General features: G+C 44.2%; 1 non-coding gene across 1 annotated transcript; it reads left to right on the top strand.

Annotated features, from left to right (window-relative positions):
* Positions 1–7,208: 7,208 nt before the first annotated feature.
* Positions 7,209–7,280, top strand: TRNAE-UUC (transfer RNA glutamic acid (anticodon UUC)). Its single transcript has one exon. It is a non-coding gene; the product is annotated as a tRNA-Glu (tRNA).
* Positions 7,281–9,688: the final 2,408 nt, after the last annotated feature.

The following is a 9,688-nucleotide window of genomic DNA, read 5'->3' as shown; positions in this document are numbered from 1 at the left end:
ATCACCCCCCAGGGGGATGGCCACACCACAATCCCTTCTCCTCCATGCTCCTCTCGGGATCTTGGGCACACATGCACACGCACCTGGCCCAGGACTTGAACTGCGGTCGACTACATGGGAGTCCAGCAACATAGCCATTACACTAATTGCTGGTCCCTGGAGCAAAGTTCTTTCATAGAGTACAGGTTAGGGGAAAAAGTATGAGATTTCTAATTTTAAACTGGGCTGACATTATTTTTGAAAGATCATGGAAGCTACATTTCTGAAAATGGAAAGATGAAAAGAAGAGGGACAGACATCTTTGTGCCAGTGTCATTATCTATGTTAGATCATGAAATACCTATTTTTATTGGCTTAAGAAGAGCCCAAAGCATTTTCCTCAAAAATGTTGTGGGGCTTCAGAAGAATATATGCTGTTGCTGTTAAAGATATTATTATCAATGACAGTCTCTAATGTTTTATGATATGAACATGATGGTAAAGACAGATTTATTAAGGTATGTAGAGATATAGTAAGAGTTCTGATTCTGGAAACAAGTGTCTGAACTTGAATCCTGCATCTACTATTTGTAAGTTGTCAGACTGAACAAATTTCAGTTTTCTAATCTGTAAAATGGGAACAATATTAGTATCTATTGAGTCATTGGAAAAGTCATGGTGTATTTTTTCTATGCAAAAATGCATCATGACTTTTCCAACAACCCAATATTTCATGGGTCATTGTGAGAATTGTTAAAATATTTAAAAGTGTTCAGAATTGTCTGGCACATAGTGGATCTTGTATGTGATAGCTATTATTTATTTTTAAAAAGAATTTATTTAATTTTGTCGTCCCTGACTGCTTGAGGATATGCCGCCATCATGAATGACACAGTAACTATCCGAACCAGGAAATTCATGACCAACTGACTACTTCAGGGGAAATAGATGGTCTTTGATGTCCTTCACCCCGGGAAGGCAACAGTACCTAAGACAGAAATTCGGGAAAAACTAGCAAAGATGTACAAGACCACACCAGATGTCATCTTTGTGTCTGGGTTCAGAACCCATTGTGGTGGTGGCAAGACAACTGGCTTTGGCATGATTTATGATTCTTTGGATTATGCAAAGAAAAATGAACCCAGACATAGACTTGCAAGACATGGTCTTTATGAGAAGAAAAAACATCAAGAAAACAGCAAAAGGAATGCAAGAACAGAATCAAGAAAGTCAGGGGGACTGCAAAGGCCAATGTTGGTGCTGGCAAAAAGTTGAAGGAGTAAAGATTCTGCAATGACTATCTGCGGTGATTGTGCGGATTTTTCATGAGAGGATTAATAAACTAAAAAATTTTTATGTGAAAAAAAATTTATTTAATTTCATTTCTTATTATTATTTTAAGTTTTCTACAGGACACAACTAGAGAGACAGAGAGAAAGGGAGAGAGAAAGCAAGAAAGCAAGACACCAGGTCTGGGACTCAAACCATTGTCAGCCTTGTCACCTGCTGGCCCTGATAGCTACTATTTTTTTTTTTTTGGAGAGGTTTTTTCGCTATAGGGTGCATGCGCTCACCAGACAGAGAGAGACAGAGAGACAGAAAGCGAGAAATCACCCCCGGGAGGATGGGCACGCCGCAATCCCTTCTCCTCCATTCTCCTCTCGGGATCTTGGGCACGCACGCACACGTACCCGGCGTGAGTTTTAAGCCACCGGGTCTGGGACGCGAACTACGGTCAACTACATGGGAGTCCAGCGACATAGCCATTACGCTAACTGCTGGTTCCCCCTTGATGAACATTGAACTGGCAGTCACTGGCCAAGGATCTACTGATGATAATTGAGATGAATTATCTCAAAGGGAAAGAAGAAAAAGAATTTAGAATGCTCACTCAGTTCAGGACTGCTGGTGGGAAGTCCAGAAATGAACCAGAAATAGTTTAACTTCCCATGTAAGTTCTAACTTTATGTCCATCAAAGGGGGAAAACAAATTAATTGAGGGTCTCAGAGGGCCATAATACCAATATGTGAGCAACTGTGACATGGAACAAGAAACTACAATGGTGGGTAAGGATTCAAGATGCCAGCCCATTAGTTCCTAGACTCACAAATTCTTAAGGGTAGTCCTTCAGAAAAATGAGAAAAGCACATTATACCACAGGTCTGAGACCTACTAGGAGCAAGCAGGGTGAAGACGATGATGGTCTCACAAAGTTCTCCCTGCCTTGTATTAATATTATCAGATCAGATGAAGTGATCACGGGGTAACAAGAGAGTATGAGGGATATGAGGAGACAGTAAATAGTGTGGGCTTCTTGTTCTAGTTTGTCATTACACAATGTATTTTTTTTTTAATTTTTTTTTTTTTTGGAGAGATTTTCGCTATAGGGTGCGTGCGCTCGCCAGACAGACAGAGAGAGACATAGAGACAGAAAGCGAGAAATCACCCCCCAGGGGGGATGGTCACGCCGCAATCCCTTCTCCTCCATTCTCCTCTCGGGATCATGGGCATGCACGCACACGCGCCTGGCGTGAGTTTTAAGCCACCGGGTCTGGTACGCGAACCGCGGTCGACTACGTGGGAATCCAGCGACATAGCCATTACGCTAACTGCTGGTTCCCAACACAATATTGAAATAATGGCTCTCTGAGACTCTCAATCAGTTTGCCTTGCCGCTTAGGTGCTAGGTGGAAACCAAGACAGTTTTGAGATCGACTAATTACTGAATGAATGAATCAAGTGATAAGTGAATGAATGAGTCAAGTGATTAGTCACTCAAACATGTATTGAGTGCTGACAGTAGGTAAAGAATGATACCATGCTGTGGAGATATTTGTACTTAGTTGAGGAATAGTTTCCTTTTCTTATTTTTTTTTGAAAAAAAGTGACTTACAGAAGAGTTTCCAAAGAAATGAAGAATTTTTCAGAGATTTTTGCTATAGAGAGAAATCACCCTCCAGGGGGGATGGCCCCACTGCAATCCCTTCCCTATTCTCTTGGGATTTGGGGCACACATGCACACCAGGTCTGGGACTCAAACGGCAGTCTACTACGTGGGAGTCCAGTGATGTAACCATGATACCGTCTGCTGGTCCCCTAAGATTGATTCCTTCAGCAAATAATTATGTGTGCTGAGCACTGTTCTGGGAGCTGGAGGTACAACCAGCCCAGACTCTGCTGTCAGGGAACTTACAACATGCCACAGAGAGGGCAGCAGGGAAATACATCCAGCACAGCTGATGGAGAAAGCCTACAAATGAGCACCTAACCTAACGTTGAGAGTTCAAGAGTGCTTGCCCTGAGTCACTGGACAAGCAGGAGTTACTACTGAGTTGTTGGAAAATTCATGACGCATTTTTGCATAGGAAAACAGAAAAATATGACTTTTCCTATGACCCCACAGATGAGGTATAGACATGAAAAGCAGGGTTACATGATCTAAAGTCCTTGAGGAAGCTTTGTTACCACAGTGACCTCCTGAGAGCCAACCCGGTTTTAGAAACTGAACCTTGTGTTAGTTCACGAAGATGAACTCACACCGACTGGTCAGCAGGGGCAGGTGCTGTTACCCAAAAGAGCTCTGAGACTAACTTCGTGTCATTGGCTGGGGCTGTGCTGGCAAGAGCCCTCCTTGGGAGACTGGCATTTAATTGGGGCTTATTTTTGATGCCCTTATAAAGGGTGACTCCTGGGCCCACTGAAATGGAAACCATCCTACCTCCTGAATGCCTGGCACACATGGACCCAAATCACAGCCCACATCACTGGCTAATGTAGATGCCTGGCAAGTACGGCGTGTTTGGGGCTTTTTTCCAGTATCAAATGGTGGATAGAACGGGAGAACTGCCCAGGGAGAGTCAGCGTTAGATGCATGGGAACAGAAATAACTGTTCCTTGTGTCAACAAGAAGGCTTTTTTGTGTGTGTGTGCAGAACTAAAGAAATGCAGCTCACTTACTGGTCTGGCTACACTTCAAAAACTCATGTGTTTTTTTTTTTTTTTTTTTCCTCCTCCTCCCAGGAACATTTTGTTCATGCTGGTGGTTAAAAGGTGGCAGCTTTCACATAGAAGTACAGCAGGAAGTATTTAAGTTAGATAAAAGGAAGGACTACTTGGCAGCAGGAGTGCAGGACTGGGTTCCCAGGGGGATTATGGAATCTGATGTTCACTCATGGGCTTTTCTGTTAAATAACTTAAATAATAAGGGCCTCAATGCATACGCCTTTATCACCATTTTCTTAAGGCCTAGAGTGCCTTGTGACTAGGGAGGGCCTGAGGGCTTCATGGGGCTGAGCTGGTCTGGGTGTTGGGGTGAGACTTGGAAAAAAGGCTAGGAGGATGGCGTAGAGTGGGGCAGAGCAAAGGGACAGGTAGGACAGAGCAAGCAGGTGTATCTGGAATGTAGCATCTCTGAAGAGGAACACAGAGGTTATGTTAGAGTGGGGTTATGGAAAGGCCAGAAGGCTTGGTCGGGGAATTTAGGTTGTACTCAACAGGCAACCAGAAGCCATTTTCCCAGGCTTTTGAGTAAGAAAGGGAAATAATGGAAACTGTTTCAGAGATTGTGGGCTTTGGGAGATAAAAGAGAATGTAATTCAGTGTTTCTCAAACTCATGTGGCATCAGAATAATTTGTGGGCAGTGGGATCTGGAAAAGCGCCTTGTTAAAATTCTCATTCCCAAGCCAGGCTCCCAGAAACTCTCAGTCAGAAGTCCCAAGTGGGTGGGGCTGAGGATTTGCAGTTAAAACCACTGGTGATCCTGGTACCACTGATCTGAGGCCCACTCCTGGCCTCTCTGTGAGGGCCAGTCTGAGTGGTCCAAGCAAGGAAACCTTTAATGAAATAATAGAATAACACTGAGACAAAGAATCTTTGAACAAGTGTAACCCAGAATCAGGAAGCTGACTGGGCAATACCAGTGGAGTGGGAACTTCTGTTCTCCTTCCTCTTCTCTTCTCTATACTCCAATCTCAGAAGTTCCTGGAGTCTCAAAGGGTGGAAGGCCAAAAAAAAAAAAAAGAAAAGAAAAGTGGATCATATGTAACCAGTACATTGCTATGTTTTATTTTTTTTCTTTTTAAGAATTTTTACTTAATTTTATGATTATTCTTCAGTTTGACCAGAGAGAGAAGAAGCCACCAGATCCAGAACTTGAACCATAGTCAGTCATGTGAAAGTCCAACACCTCAACCACCATGCCACCTGCTGGCCCCATCTTTCTTTTTCTCTTTCTTCTTTTCCTTCCTTCCTTCCCTTTCTTTTTCTTTCTCTTTGTTTTTTCTTTCTTCCTTCATTTTTATTTCCTTTTTCTTCTTATTTATTTTTTTAACCACACTAGCTCTCCAAGGAAAAAACCCTTATCCTATAGAATTTGCCTGTTTCTGGGGGTGGGGGGGGTAAATACTCTGAGTGTGAGCATCTCAGGCTACCAATGTGATTGATGTCACTCACAAAGGAAGATAAGCCCATAATCAGTCTTGTGAAACAGTAGGATTCTTATCTTGTAAGCCATTCTGCTGCTAGCTTGAAATCATGACCAAGCTAGGGATAGGTGTGGAAAGAACTATCTAGAATGAAGATTGAGTAGTTGAATTGCATATTGTTCTGGACTGTTTTATTAAAGTGACTGTAGAACTTTCTTTCACTGCTCAAGCTTTCACCCAGTGGTAAGGGAAAACTGGAACAAATTTCAGTTTGGGGATAGTGAGAGACATAAGTAAACTTGTATTTTGGTTATAGTGAGGCATATTACCTTTAAAACTGGTAAGACACTTTTTAAAAAAGAACTGTCATGAAGTGGGAATACAAAACTGCAAAGTATCTATGAAGACTCTGCCCTGCTCATTGAGAACCACGAGTGTAGGTTGTCCTGTAGTTGATGAGGTTTGCTTCAGAGAGTGTTCTTTGGTGTTTCAAAGCGGATGTCCTTAAAAGGAAAGCAGCTGTCTCAATGATTGAAAAGCCACCGAAGGAGCCGGTTTAAAGCTAATACAGGAAGAACCACCTATAACGAGGATGAGACCTATATCGTATTTTGCGAGGATGAAAGGAACAAGCACATCTGAATTAATGTGCACAGTAGGTCTGCAGGTGATACTTCAGTGCTACATTAAATGTCAGTTGTGTTGGATTATGTTCACTCCTCGTTAGGGTAATGAGTGCAAGGAAGAATAGTCTCCATTTTGGATCTCTTTCCACCCTTCTCTCTTGATGGTGAATGTCACAAATGAAGACTTAGAGAGTTTCGGGTGACCAGAGGGCTAGCGAGGACCTTGAACGTCTCTGCGGCAGGTGGGGAGCGAGGGGGATCTTAGCTTTTAAATGGGTTTCAAAGCGTCCACTGCTAGTGAAAACAGCCTGTGTGTAGCTTAAGCCACAAGGACACCAGAACCAAGGCTCTCCCACACCGGCCATCGCAAACACCGACTCTTTGTACTTCCTTGACGCAAACAGGGATCGCTGAAGCGATTGTTGTTGCTCCAGGGAGAGGCTGGTGTACCTCGAGAAACCCTGGGGACCGCCTGGAATTCCCGCGAGTCAGGTGCCTGCGGAGGGGACTTTCTCCAGGGTCTAAGCTGCCTTTCCAGACCGCCCCTGCCTGCTCTCAGTGACAGAGCCCGCAGTTAGCCGTTGGGTCAACGGAACCTGGAACGTTCCAGGCAGTCCTCACTCCTGTTTCTTCAGAGACGGAGATCAACTTCTTAGGGATGGGGTGGTGCCTGTGGCAAGCCTGATCATTGCCAAGAGGATAGGGACAGACCTGGGGTATGGCGCTGTCGGATTTGTGGCACAGATCCGGTCTAGGGGACACCGGCCAATCCAAGCTTGGCCTCCGCTGCGTGGATTTGGGGACATCCCACGGTCCACCTAGGCTGCTTCAAACACCGGTCCTTTTGCATTGTACTTTGCAGGAATTTTCGTGGGGAATTATGAACAATGACTTATCCAATCGAATGTCTACAACGGTGACATTCGTATCAAGAACATGGTATCAAGGACCAGGGAGACTAGATGAGATCACAAAAGGAGCAAGTAGAGGGAGATTCAAAGGCCTTTCGGAAGGACTGGACAAATTGAACACGGGTTAGAAAGGGTTAAGTAGCACCGGGAAATGCGCAGGCGCAGAAAGAAATTTGAAGCAGACCAGTAGATAGGGAACAGGGCAGGGTGAACGGAAGCTGATGAGAAAGACTCAATTTGCCAGTGTTTGCACTGTTGTTCGCCGTTTCCCACATGGTCTAGCGGTTAGGATTCCTGGTTTTCACCCAGGCGGCCCGGGTTCGACTCCCGGTGTGGGAACGCCAGCTATTTTGGAACAGACGAGATTTAATTCATTCTTATGGACAAGAAAAGACTCCTGTTTTTTTCCAAAAAGCTGAAACTCTGTATCTTCGCAGGCGGAGCAGCTTTGGTTAAAGGAAATCGGCCCCTACAGGAGTGGGAGTGAGGGTGAAGGCTGACCAAACTCGGTGGCCCACAGGAGGCGGGTAGAAAGGATAGGAATGTGTCTGAAACGAAGGTATACTCTGAGATGAAAGAAAACCGGGAAACAATAGCGTGATACAATATATGTTCCCCACGGGGTTTCTGCCATAATTTCTCACTGTGCTGTGGATATGGAGCAAATGACCACAAGTGCTCTTTTTTGAAAGAAAAAGAAAAGATGCAATTATATGGCTTTTCAATTGCCTAAAGCCATTCCTTTGAGGACAGCAAGATTTTTTTAAAAAGACCTATTATTAAAGGCAGTGCGGTTTATTGTACAATCTATTGTGTTCACGACCCAAACAGCCGACTATGCCGGTTATTTAGGGGGAGGAAAAGGAAAAAAAGAAAATTAGGTTATTCCAAGTATGGAGGAGCTAGGTGATGGCAGTGAGCAACACTTCTTATTTTATTTTCTATTTATTTAACAAACCTTCATTCATGATATGCTGAACTAAAGTTAGAACTCTTGCTACTAGTGTGTATTGCTGTGTGACAAGACAGTTACCTACTTACCCAAGTAACTTCATGGCTGCAACTGGTTACCCTGCTCACCTCACCAACACTTGCCATTAGGAGAACCCTCCAGGTGTTGGGAAGTCGGTGATTTCTCACCAGTGCTGAGCTCTTGGAAGCTTCCCCAGTTTGTTCCCCAGGTGCCATTAACGCTGAGAAATGACTGTGAAAACACCGTCGCATCCATATGACTTTGAGATTTGCTCTCTTTTTAAAATCTTAGCATTTTGAGAGATTCAAAAACAAATGACATCCTTCATGAGAAACATACAAGGTAAGATACAGGCTTAGTAACAATTCCTAATAAAGAGCTGAGAGGAAAACTGATCAGCAGTCATTTGTATTTATGCAAACGGACTTGATAGCAAGATAAAACAGACAATGTAGTATTTATTGAGCATTTACTAGGCACTAGGATAAATGCTTTACACACCTTTTCCAATTTAGTCCTTATTTTATAATTAGGTCATATTATTATTCTTGTATCAGCCAGGGGCCCTGTAGGAAATTGATGACACAGTTTTGGTAGACTGATTAATAAAGGGGATATTTAGTTTTTGTTTTGTTTTGGTTTGGTTTTGATTTGGGGGAAACAAGGGGTAATTTACTTTTCAGTTCCTGTGCCTGAGAGTAGTTGATGGTAAGAACTGCTCCTCAGAAACTTTGCGCTTTTTTTGTTTTAAAACTTGCTTCCATATGGCAGGTGAATTTCATTCATATGAAGGCTGTCAAATCTACTCATCCTATTAATCACTTAAAAAAATAATTATGGGGACCAGCAGTTAGCGTAATGGCTATGTCGCTGGACTCCCACGTAGTCGACCGCGGTTCGTGTCCCGGACCCGGTGGCTTAAAACTCACGCCGGGCGCGTGTGCGTGCGTGCCCAAGATCCCGAGAGGAGAATGGAGGAGACGGGATTGCGGCGTGACCATCCCCCCTGGGGGGTGATTTCTCGCTTTCTGTCTCTATGTCTCTCTCTGTCTGTCTGGCGAGCGCACGCGCCCTACAGGAGTGATTTCTCGCTTTCTGTCTCTCTGTCTCTCTTTCTGGCAAGCGCATGCACCCTATAGCAAAAACCTCTTCAAAAAAAAAATTATTATTATTTTATTTAACTTTATTTATTTATTTATTTTTAATTTGACCAGAGAGGAAGCCACCAGGTCTGGGACTTGAACTGTGGCCGGCTATGTGGGGGTCCAGTGTCCCCAATCACCACGTTACCTGCTCGCCCCCTTAATCACTTCTTTTCTTGAGAGTTCTTTTTTGTTATAGGGCGCCGTGCACTAGCCAGAAAGACAGAGGGAGACAGAAAGCGAGAAATCACCCCCCAGGCGGGATGACCACACCGCAATCCTTTCTCCTCCATATTCCTCTCAGAATCTTGGGCACGTGCACACACACACACACACACACACACACACACACACACACGCCCGGTGTGAGTTTAAGCCACCGGGTCTGGGACTTGAACCGCAGCCGACTACATGGGAGTTCAGCGACACAGCCATTACGCTAACTGCTGGCCCAAATCACTTTTTTTCATAAAATATAGTTGGCCTTGGGGTCAGCAGATGGCTTAATGCTTAAGGTGTTGGACTCCCACATGGTAGACTGTGGTCCAAAGGCCCGACCCAGTGGCTTAAAACTCATGCTGGGCCCGTGTGTGTGTGTGTGTGTGTGTGTATGTGTGTGTGTGTGTGTGTGT

Source organism: Tupaia chinensis, unplaced genomic scaffold (genome assembly GCF_000334495.1).
Source record: "Tupaia chinensis unplaced genomic scaffold, TupChi_1.0 Scaffold144262_1, whole genome shotgun sequence".
In the NCBI taxonomy this organism is placed as follows: domain Eukaryota; kingdom Metazoa; phylum Chordata; class Mammalia; order Scandentia; family Tupaiidae; genus Tupaia; species Tupaia belangeri.
Note: the sequence above shows the minus strand (reverse complement) of the source record. Positions and strands in the feature narration are given on the sequence as shown.